This window comes from Gorilla gorilla, chromosome 17 (assembly GCF_029281585.2).
Source record: "Gorilla gorilla gorilla isolate KB3781 chromosome 17, NHGRI_mGorGor1-v2.1_pri, whole genome shotgun sequence".
NCBI lineage: Eukaryota > Metazoa > Chordata > Mammalia > Primates > Hominidae > Gorilla > Gorilla gorilla.
Window position 1 is genome coordinate 98,003,279 of NC_073241.2, and position 12,861 is coordinate 98,016,139.

Below are 12,861 nucleotides of genomic sequence, written 5' to 3' on the forward strand. Positions count from 1 at the left end.
ATAATTATGTCCTTAGTATGTCCCTCTCACTTTAGTCTGGTGATGTCCATTTTAGTCACTTATTTTAGTGAAGTGGGATATGTATGTGTATATACACATATATTTGTGTATATATATGTGTATATACATATATGTTCTTAATGTATTCAAATATTGTGTGAGATATACTTATGCCAAAATATTATTTTTAATGGCCTGAAATTCAAATGTATCTGGGTCTCCTGTTTCATTTTCCTCAAAGGTATTAATTACATACAGATATCATAAAAAACTTATAACACACAGAGATTGAGGGTTTAACTCCAAACACAGCACCCAGAGGATTGAAGTTGCATGCACATTATAAAAATTTAAAAATGATCATCACCATCAAGAATTTATCATTAGAAATTTTATATTTGGCTTCAAAAATATGAAGCTTTGGGTTTTAAAACATCTATTAATATTTAAGACAAAAATATAAAACAGTAGTATATGTGGCTGAGTAAAGAAAATGATCATAGTTTATTTCTGGAGTCACAACACCTTAGAGGGGAGCTTCTCCACCACAGAGACCCTGTATATTTCATTTAGATTTTTCCAAATCTCTCTCCTTTCCTACATTGTACTTTAATTGCAAACACAAAAGTGGTGTTTAAAGTTAAGATTTCCTAGCCACGTAAGCTTCATTCTTGAGCATATAAATGAATCTGTCTTTATGGCCCAGCTTTGGTTTCTCAGGAACATACTCTCGTTGACAGAAGAGGTATTGGAATTCCAGGAGATAATACAAGAGAATGTAGGAAATATGGTACATAAGCATAACTACATTATTTCATTTGTTCTCACAATGCCCTTCTTTTGCAGATAATGTGATTACATCCATTTTACAAATGAGAGGATTAAGACCAACAGGAAGATTACGGAATTCGTGCAGATTCCTACAGTTAGTAAGTGGTGAAGCCAGAGTGTGACGGTTGGCCTTCCAAGTCCACACTGCTAGCCACTTCTGCTAGCAGCACCAGCCCAAATGGTGCAACTTTCTGAACATGACCACCTAGATCTATATTGAAATTTGGACAAAGTTCCCCAAAAAAGCCACACACCTATCAGTTCCTTAGAGCAGAAATGGGGTATGGTTGAAAGTTGCAAACACGCTATGGTTAAATTCCTTTTTCTCACTTTGGCATATAGAAAGAACAGGAATATTTCAGCCCATCCCTTTAGCCTCACCTCACCACGAGTATAATCACCTATATCCATTTTCCAGAAACACGGTGCATTGATCTGACTTCTGTTTCCCTTCCCCTACAAACACGTACATGCTGAACTACATATTATAGCTATCTCAGACTCTGGGATAAATGAAAAAAGTCTCCAGTGAAAATTTACACCATAAGACTTGACCAAATGTATGCTGTCCTATGGTGTATGTTCAGGACATGTGTTATTCTTTTGGGCTGCCCAGAATGTGAATCTCATTCCCATGTTTTGGAAACTGTGTGCTGTGGTAGCCTGGGTGTCCCATGAAGAAGATAAACATCAATTTCCCGGCTATTCCATCTTTGCAGCTCATGTACACATGTGACCATGTGACCTGGTCCTCCCAAACAGATGTATTTCTGCCGGATTTCACTAGAAGTCGAATCAGAGAATTGGATGCTATGTGGTGTCCCCACCAGCAAGGATTGTAGCAGCAGCAGCAGCAGCCATGTAACTCTACTTTCCACAGGTAACAGTGATTAAAAAGCCAGCAACTGCACCCAATATCAAGAATTAGTGGTATTAGTGGTTAAAGTGGTGTTGCCTGTGGTCTTGATGGAAACAATTGTGCAGCATGATTTAGAAACTTCTCTGGCTCTGCAGCACCCAAGGCTGGTCTCCAGTCCTTTCAGGGCACTCTGACAATCCCAATGTCCTTTATAAGTTGGGTTTTGTTTAAATCAGCCACAGTTGGTCTCAGTTGTTAGCAATTAAGAATACTTACTGGCAGAATATGGGAATCATATGGCTTGAAATTCATTTAAAACACTTCTCTACACATGAACCTATTGGAACCTTATAAGAAGTAATCTGAAAACCACCCTGTAGACACTTTTATAAGTTAGGAATTCAAAATTTAATAGAGGAAAAATTGTCAAATATAATGTCACAGTGAAAAATATTAGATACACAAGAAAATAAAGTACCATGAAGAAAATTCTGTGGAAGCAACCATTAAAGAATTGATGATTCAAGAATAAGAAAAATAGGAGAATATAAAATAGGCCAAAAAGGTATGCTTATAATAATTAAGGAGATTCAAGAAGGAATGGGAATCAGTGAAAAGACATATCCTAATGGAAAAAAGAACAAGCATATTTGAAGAACCATCATATGTAACTTTTACTAAAATAAGTGTTTTAATTTAGAACAGTTTTAGATGTACAGAAAAATTACAAAAATAGTCACGTTTCCATAGAACCACACACCCAGTTTCCCATATTATTAATGTATTACATTAATGTGCTACATCGGTTACAATTAATGGACTAACATTGGTATATTATTATTAATTAAAGCTCATATTTTATTCATATTTCCTTCCTTTTTACCTAGCATCCTTTTGCTGTGCCAGGATCTCATCCTAGCTACCACATTACATTTGCTTGTTATGTCTCCTTAGGCTCAGCTGTAATTCTTACCCATGTTAAGTTTTCTTACGACAAAAACAAAAAAATACTTTTGGAGGTGATGGATATATTTATTGCCTTGATTATACCTAGAACTTATGAGCATATCCATATACCCCAACTCATTAAATGTTATACATTAAATATGTGCTGTCTTTTGTATATCAATTATACCTCAATAAAGCTATTATTTTAAAGAAAGATTTAACTATTTAACCACATGAGGTAGCTTTGTCATGTGTCCATTTGGCTAGGCTGAAAAACATTTCCCAGAATTCTCCCTCTTCTATGTTTTTGAGTGAGATTTGCAGGGTGGAAGTAAAGCCGTAGCATTTGTAGCTCACACACTGTGATACTGGTCTGCTGACCAAGCTCATTGGCCGGAGGCAGAATCTGGGCCTACACATGTCCTTACACAGCTTGACTTTTGCTTCTGTGCTTCCTGGGCCAATTTCTCAATACCTTCAAAGGTCCTGACTTCTGAAATGACACTCGTAACACAAGGTGAGCACCAGAAGAACTAACACAGGTGAAAGTCACTCCTGGGGGCTTCAGCTGTGCTTATGGACTCCATCACCTCCCATTCATGTTTTCTTCCAAAGTGCCTACCCTGTGAACTTTAGTAAACTTCAAGCTCCAACATCAGTTGTGAAGACAACAGCCTTAGAAGGACTGCCTAACTAGCTCACCCAGTTCCAACAAATCCTTATAACAAATCTCTGTGTGTGTGTGTTAGTCTGCTCTCACACTGCTATGAAGTGATATCCAAGACTGGGTAATTTATAAAGAAAAGAGGTTTGACTCACAGTTCTGCATGCATGGGGAGGCCTCAGGAAACATGCAATCACAACGAAGGTGAAAGAGAAGCAGGCACCCTCTTTACAGGGCGGCAGGACAGAGTAAGTGCAAGCAGGGCCAGACGCTTATAAAACCGTCAGATCTCGTGAGACTGACTCTCACGAGAATAGCAAGAGAAAACTGGCCCCATGGTTCAATTACCTCCACCTGGTCCTCGCCTTGACACATGGGGATTATGGGGATAACAATTCGAGGTGAGATTTGGATGGGGACACAGAGCCAAACAATATTAGCGTGTGTTTGTATATATGCATTTAGATATGTATCTTCTGGTGTTTTTACCTCTCTGATTGAACCCTGCTGAAACAGAGTTTGCTATTGAGAGTGGTTCCAGAGAAACAGAATATTAAGGATATGTTCTATACATTGGTTCTGGGATTTCTGGAACCGGTTCTCTGATTTAATTAGATTTAAAGGCACAAATGATCGAGTTTCCAGTACAATGGGGCATTAGTAACCCATGCATGCAGTGTCAGAACCGTTTAGACAATCACGCCAGCGTCTGTAAGAGTCAAGGTTCCAGGTGACCAAGCATTTGCTGTCTTAGGATATTTTGGTGAAAATAATAAGTAAAATTGGATGGATTTATTGCTGCTAGAAGTGGAGAACTTGGGAAAAGAAAATGAGATCCTCTTTTGCTAAAGTTGGGTTACTGAACTGAGAGTGAATGAAATCCTGAAAACGGGCGTGAGAACGTGTGGAGAGATTCTGATTAAACTGTGCACCTCGAACACCGAATCCCACCGAGCACCCTTTGTTGGTAGAAGCAGCTTTCTCAACTCTGTGCAGAAGTTTGTCCTCTTTGGCCAAAAACACCTGTAGTTACCTCCTTCCTGGAGGTAGTTGCCAACAGGCCCCAATTTATGAAAATTTAAGTGTGACCAGTGAGGAGGTGTAAGGCCAACTGAAAGAATGGCATTATTTTGCCCATTCATATTGACTGAAACCCAAGGATTTGTATCAAAATGTAAATAAATCCTAAAACCTAATAAGTGAAGGATAATCCAGTTTTTTAATGGGCAAAGGATCTGAATAGAAACTTATCTAAAGAAGACATACAAGTGGCCAACATGCACATAAGAAGATACTCAAATTATTAGTCACTAAGGAAATGCATATCAAAACTACAGACGACATGTTATACCCTTTAAGATGATTAAAATAAAAGAGACAAACAATAATTTTTGACAAGGATTTGAATAAATTGGAACCTTCATACGGAATAGGTTAATGTTTGCCTAGGGCTGGTTGGTGAGGGATGAGGAATATAAAGAAAAGGGAGTGACTGCTAATGGGAACAGGGTTCCTTTTGATGTGATGAAATATCCTAAAATTAGGTAGTGGTTACAGTTACATAAGTATGGGAATGTATATAAATAAAACAACAACACTGTGCAATTTAAATGGTTAAATTTTATGGTATATGAATAAAGCTGTCTTTAAATACAGCCGTCTAAATAAAGATCTAGGGATATTGGAATGTTAATGTGGATTTATCATGTATGACCTGCTCTGGAAAGACCTAGAAGACATATCTTTCCTCACAGCTGTGAGAAATCAACTCAAGGGGGAAGCTCCAGCATTTTTGAAGAGTTCTCTCTTCTGTCAGTCGGAAATCACAAGGAAACTGCTACATTGAAGTAGGCTCTCTACCCAATAGAAGCAATGGGATTCCAGGATGGCGGAAGCTGTTGGGAGCTGTTGGAACAAAAGAATCCTTTCTTTCCCCTCTGGAGTTTTAATATTTGAGTCTGACAGATAAACCGACAGTAGACCAATTAACAGGAAACAGGCAAACACATTTATTATGTGCACGGGGGCATCACAGGAAGGTGAGGACTCCATAACAATGGAATTTGGAAGGCTATGTGCCCTTCTTCATAGGGAGAAGGGGTAGAGGATGAAGACCTGTTAGAGGGGGAGAAAATAACTTTTAGAGCAGATGAGTGGGCCTGGAAAACAGACAACCATCTGGTACAAAGTCATCTGGACTCTAGGTGTGGTGTCAACTGTAGTCTTCTTTCTGTGATATGCCTCAGTCTCACCCTGTTGATAAGACATCTGGGGAAGGGATTCACAACAATTGACTATGTTCTGGAGGATCTGGCCTTTAGTAGATGGGAATGCTTCAGGGAAAGCCCATCCCTGCATTTGCCGTTCCCCGGGAGCTCTCATTTTGAAGTCCAAAGCGGCATATTTAAGGGGATCATTAGTATTTCCTGAGCTCCAACAGAGCCAAGTGAGGGCACTTAGTCACTGAAGACAAGGTGAGTTACTGGAATGGCCAATTGTATAATGTCTGCTAGTCAAACTAGAACTGAAACTGATGGACAGTCCGGTGAAATTTTACTTGGCCTGATTAAGCGGAAAAGCTGTAGTCTGTTGAACTGAAGTCTGAATTGAATAACCAAAATGAGAGTCATGTCCCTCAATTAATTTACATTTCATACACTCAAAGCCGCTGAAATGGCTGCCCTGTGCCCAAATTCTTACCCCTGAGGCAGGGTGAAGAAAGCCTGAAGCCATCCCATTGAAAAAAAGACACTGCTGCACAGCAAAACAAAAATAATTTACACCTGCAAATCATCCTCTTTATGATCCCACCCAAGGACTCAATCTATTTAACATAATGACAGCTTTGGGTAAGAAAAAATGATCAGATCTTGAGGAATTATAGGATTTATTTCATGGTTCTAAACTGACAATACTTCCTGTGGTCACCGGTCAGAGTAGGAAATTGTGGCTGTCAGATAACTGATGGAGTGTTAGCTGGAGTCTGCCTCACAGTGGGCCACCTTCTGATTATTTTCCTAGCACTAGAATGGTTAGAGCATCTGCAAATAACTTGCAGAATTCCCGTGTGTACCTGACCATGGAGTGAAAAGAGAGCAAAATGGAAGCCACTGGAATGGCCCCTGCCTTTGACAATAGTAAACCAAAGGTAGTACACATTCCTGGAGTGCAGAGATTGTTGCCACCATCAAGGACTCGAGAGATGCAGGGGTGGGGATTCCATTCTATTCGTCTATTTTGTCTGTGTAGATAGCAGATGGATATTGGAGAATGAAAGCCGATTATTGAACATTTAATCAGATGGGGACTCCAGTTGCAGCTGTTGTTCCAAATGTGGCTTTGCTAGAGGAAATTCACACATCCCCTTGTATCTGGCATGTGACTACGGACCTCGTGAGTACTTTTTCCCTCTATACCAGGAAAACTTGCAAGCCGAATCCAGCCTGTATCCTATTTTTGAAGAGCTCTTAAGCTAAGAAAGGTTTTTACATTTTTAAAGAGTTAAAACAAACAAACAAAGACTGTATGACAGAATCTGTGGGACCCAAAGACTAAATTATTTAATTGCCTGTCTCTTTATAGAAACAAGTTTGCTGACCCCTTGTGGTGTTTTAGAGAAAATATTTTTGTATCTGAACAAATTTTGCTGAAATGGGACCAGGACTAAATACAAGCCTCAGAAAATAATTTTTGACTGCCTATGTAAAACTCCAGAAAACTTTACCCCCTGGAGGTATTTGTCTTCATTTCAGAAGGGTGTGGAGACCTGGGCTGGGAGACACGGGGTTGCAGAGCTGGAGACAGTGGTGTTATCTTGCCCCTGGTGAGACGGATTTATATCCTAAAGGGTTGGAGATAGGTAGGACTCAGGGTCCTCCTGAAGAAGCAAAAGTTCTCTCCCTTCTTTGAGGAAGAAAGCTGGACAGCATGCACAGAAGCACCTGGACTCTTCGCAGGATTTTTGCCTGAAATACAAATACCTTATGCACAGGACGGCTTCAGGCTTCCATCACGCTGCCCTAGGGATAGGAATTTGGGCACAGGGCAACCAAGAAATTGTTTCCTGGAAAGTAAATAATGATTAATCCACTCTAGTCCAGAGACCTTATGGATGCATTCAGTGTAAAATTAATAAATATGACTATTAGAAACCTAAGATTTATGCTTTATACTTCTTAGTGAAGATCATAAGCAAGTATTTGCTTCAAGCTGAAAAAGTTGGCAATATGTCCTTCGGGGATATATCAATTCTCAGTTCCATACGAGAATCAAGCCCTAGGGAACTTCACCATCCTTCAGTGATTTATTGGTTCTTCAGTCCCATACTGTCCCTCACTGTCCTTCAGGGATTTATCAATTCTTCAGTCCCATACCAGAATCAAGCCCAAGGGAACTTCAGTGTTCTTCAGAGATTTATCAGTTCTTCAGTCCCGTACTATTCTTCACTGTCCTTCAGTGATTTATCAGTTCTTCAGTCCCATACTGTCTCTCACTGTCCTTCAGGGATTTATCAATTCTTCAGTCCCATACCAGAATCTAGCCCAGGGGAAATTTTATGTTTCTTTTTTTCCTTCTCTGAGTGCCACAGTGGTGTATTGCACTGATATTAAGCTGATCGTATCAGTTTGCTAGGGGTGCCATAATAGAGTAGCACAGACTGGCTGAAACAACAGACATTTTGTTTTCTCACAATTCTGGAGGTTAGAATTCCAAGATCAAGGTGTGTGTTGGCAGGGTTGGTTTCTTCTGCGATCTCTCTCCATGGCTTCTAGATACTACTTTCTTCCAGTGTCTTCAAAATGGTATTCCCTCTGGAACAAATTTCTTCTTCCAGCAGGACACTAGTCACATTGGATTAGGGCCTAGCTAATGACTTCATTTTAACTTAATTACTTCTTTCAAGGTTCTATCTCCAAATATAGTCATGTTCTGAAGTACTGGGAATTAGGACTCCAACACAAGAATTTGATGGTTGGGAGGGGTGTCATAATTCAGCCCATAACACAGACTAAACCTGCTGAGCAGGAAGTTGCAACTACCCTAGACACATTGGTGAGACACTGCATGTCAGAGGACAGAAAATGAAAATAAGTCCTCCAAAAATTTAGAGGTCTTTCATTTTGGTGAAGTCACTGATGGTCCAATAGTCTGGGACATATCAAGATACTACTTCCAAGGTGAAGGTCAAGTTGTGGAATCTGTTCCCAATCACTAAGAAAGATGTATCAATGTCTAATAAATTTCATCAGATGCTGGCGACAACATGTACCTCATCTGGGCCCATGACTTCAACTCATTTGCTAAGTGACCTAAACACTTGCCAGTTTTGAGTGGGGTCCAGAACAAGGGAAGGCTCTACAGTAGTGCGGGCTCTACATGGATGGTGAGACCCAGCACATGTGATGTGTTTATCTAGGTGGCAGACTGAGATGCTGGTTGGTGCTTTGGGCAAGTTGATAAGAGAATCACAGTGCAAACACTCAAGATTCTGGAGCAAGACCATATTGTCTTCTGTAGGTGTCTATTTACCTTTGGAGAAACAGCTGTTGGCCTTAGCAGCTGGCTGCTTGAACTTGGACCACTAACTTGCCATGTGAGCTGAGTTTTTCATCATGACAAGGTGTTGGCTGATCCAATGAGCCATAAATTTGGACATGTACAGCAGCAGCCTTCCATTGTTAAATGAAGTAATATGTATGGGATTTGGCTTGATTAGGTCTTCAGGGAACTAGTAAATTGCATGAGAAAGTACCCTAGATGCCTCTGACCTGTACTTCTGATACATTACCTTCTCCCTCTCAGTATGGCCTCATGAGGAGGTCTCTATGATGAGTCATCTTGGGAAGAAAAAATGTGGTCATTTCTGCCTGTGGAATTCATTTCACTTTAACAGCATGCAATTCATTCTTCTCACCATTAGTCTTCTCCATCCTCCTGAAGCAGCTAGCTTGATTGAAGAGTAGAATGGCATTTGGAAGACTGCAGTACAGTCCCAGCCTAGGCTGGGCCCTATCTACCCAGATGGTAACTGTCTGCAGGGCTTGGACAAAATATGTATCGGGATCTAATATAAAGCACTCTTTCTCCCATAAGGATTCATGGGTCTGAGAATCAAGGGGTGAAATGAGAGGAACCTCCTTTCATTATTATTCCTAGTAATCCACAAACAAAATTCTTCCTTCCAGTCCCTGCCCCTTTCGGCTCTGCTGGTCTAGATATCTTATTCCGAACGGAGAAACCCTTCTATCAGGCACCACCTGGCCACTTTGAGTTCCTCACGCCACTAAATCAACAAGCAAAGAAGGGGTTGCTGCACCTGCTGGGGCATTTAATCCAGATTACCAAGGAGAAATCAAGTGGCTTCTATATATCAGGGGTGAGGAGAGGTTGTCTAGAATACAGCATGCCCTCTGAGTTGCCCCTCAGCTCTCAGATTTTCTGTGATTAAGCTCAATGGACAATTATAACAACCTGATTCAAACAGAACCTTTCCAAAAAGAAAATTTACATCACCTCATTAGGCAAGGAACAGTGACCAGCTGGGAATTTGCTGAGGGCAAAGAGAATATGACATGGGAAGTGGAAGGAGGTGGTTATAAATACAGTTACGATCATATGACCAGTAGTAGAAACAAGGATTGTAATAGTCATGAGTATTTCTACTTTAGTTTTGAAATGAATATATATTTATATATGCACATACACGTTATGCATAGTATAAATATTTTTGTTTTTTTAACCTCTCTTATCCCCTTAGTATCTACCGTAAGCTGTGTTAGCAGAACTTAACATAGTATTATGCTAAACAGAAGCTTGCCTTAGATACCATCTTTATTTGGCGATCAAGTGTGGTTCAGGATTATAGCACCAGGTGTATGGCTGCTGGTGGCCGCAGGTGGCCTCTTGACGGCTTTCTAATGTATCAGCTTGGCTATGCAGAATACCTCCAAATTCCTGTCCTGCGTTATTCCTCTGAAGATGAACCACAAAGGGATCTTATGTGAGGGTGAGGGCAGAATTCAAGATGCAGACATTTGCAGCTCACACACACGGCTGACCTCGACATCTCCTCACTGGGAGGCATGGCTGGGCCTGAAGATGCTCCACCTTTATCTAGGTCCTCCTGCTGCTTCTCAGTCAGATTTTGGGTTTAGCACCATCAGGAAGGCTTTGGAAGGGCTCTCAAAGCACCAAGATCAGTGGCAACAAGAACTGAGATGGGTTTCAAGCTCAGGCAGCAGATGCAAAGCTCAGGCAACAGATGCAAAGACCATAGCCTTACAGAGATGTTCAACCTGCTCCCACCCACTGTGTAAATTCAAAGTCTCGTAGTAAATGTGTGTCGGTGCAGTGGGGGATGGGAAGATTGAGAGGGTACACATCTAGTGTTACTGCTTCAAAGATACATTATACTTTTTAATTTAGCTGTCTCTGGACATATAACATTTTTGTGTTTTTTTTTTTAATTCTCATGGAAACATAATGGAAATGTTTACTTTGTCATAATTAATATATGAAAAAATATGATTTTTTAATTTGTATGTGTGTATAGTCATTCATAAGTAACTGCTGATGAACACAGCAGCCTCTATTTGAATGCTTTTTAAGGGCAGTATTATTTGGGTATTTGTGATGTTCTTTTGTTTATTTTTTGAAAATTCTATCTTATCTATCTATCCATTCATTGATTTACTCAGTGATTCTTTCATTCAAACTCTTATTGAGCTTTGAGCTGAGGCAACACAATTTCAACTCTTAAAAATGTCATCAGACTGAGGGTGGTGGTTTATGCCTATAATCCCAGCACACTGGGAGACCAACGGCAGATTTGCTTGAGGCCAAGAGTTTGCGACCAGCCTAGGCAACATAGCAAAACTCTGTCTCTACAAAGAAAAAAAAGTCATTAGATTTGCAATAGATAGATAAATAAATTGATTTAATTCATTCATAGTGTAATTCTGTACATTAAGCCTCAAACCTAAGTTTATACAGTGTCTTGTGTGGCCAGGATGGAGGATGAAATTAACACCTCAAGAAAAGTCAGTGTATGCTTCAAAGACCTGTTGATTCGGATTGTGTAAGAATTAGTGATACTCTGATATATTCTAAGCAACAGTACTCAGATATTATGTATTAATAAATACTTTCCTGAAAAAATTGTAAGCTGTCTACATGAACAATTGTTGTTTTCCAAGTTGAATAAAAGGGGTAAACCTTTCAGTCTAGGCTCATGGCTTTTCAGCAAAATTTATTAATTTATTATTAGTAGCAAAAGCCTTTTTAAAATCTCCATTAGCCAATTTTGTCCAAATCTTTCTTATCCATATTTGACATCAAGGTTTTCATCTCACATAAAGGCATTTTGCATCTAAGTCACTTGAGACAGTACTTTTACAGACCCACATACAATGCAGCTGTAGTGCATTCTATCCAAAGGCATAATGCATATTTCTATCACATTTGATAATTTTTAAAAATCTCTGGCTGAAGATTCAAGATTACTCAATTAAAAAATATATTGTTTACGTATTTGCTTTTTAAATAAAAGCATTTATTTTAAAACTTTTTAAACCTATAAAGTTACAAGAAGAGTACAATTGATGATTCTAGGTAAAGGCTACACAGGTATTATAAACATGTAGCCACAATTGCTTTGTCTATTTGTCTCTCCAAATATGCATAATAAGAAGTATTTATAATTGTTTTAACCAGAGCATATACAACGACCAAAAGCAGAACAATGGGGTCAGAGCCATGGTACATTTCCTCTTCCCTTTCCAACAGGCATCACCCCACTAGGGGCTGGGAATTTTAGCTCCCATTTTGTTTCCTTTTTCTTTTACCATCTGAAGTTATCCAATCCACTTTCCTAGGGAAGAAACTGCTTTTGATCACAAAAGTCCAATAATCTAGAAATGAACTGCACCTGGTTATGAAAACACAGCGGAGTAGACACACCCTCTCGTGTGGTTGTGTGTGTGTGTGTGTTTTTCGTTACATTACTAAGTGGACACCTAGGTAGACATTTCATATTTGGAACCAGTTACTGGTCATATAAAAACTTGTTTTACATTAGATATTGAGAAGAAAGAAGCAAACTGTGACTATAGTTTTGAATTTTAAATTTTGTTTTCTATACAAATTACTCATGAAGATGAAGCCATAAGGTGTGAAACTTCAACGAATTGCAGCTCCCTACGGCTGCCTCTACTCTGGACATCCCTAGCAGCAAAGGCTGATTTAAGTCAGTTTGAGCCCTTGCTCATCTCTAGAGGAAGGAGCATAGAAAATAAAAGAAAAAAAAGGAGAGAGAAAGAATCCCAGCTGAACATAACCTACTTTCTTGTTTACAAGAATAAAAATCCCTTTCCTGAAGCTTCCTCAGTGGTGCTAGCAGGCTTCCTCACTGTCCACTGGGGCTGCCTGTCATGAGGAGGCTGTGAAGCACATCATACTCTTGTACTGGATTTGACCTCTGAATGCTCAGAAGGAAATTTCACAAAATCCAACTTCTTTCAGAGGCACTGGTGCTTTTACTCCTCCTAATAATCATTTCGAC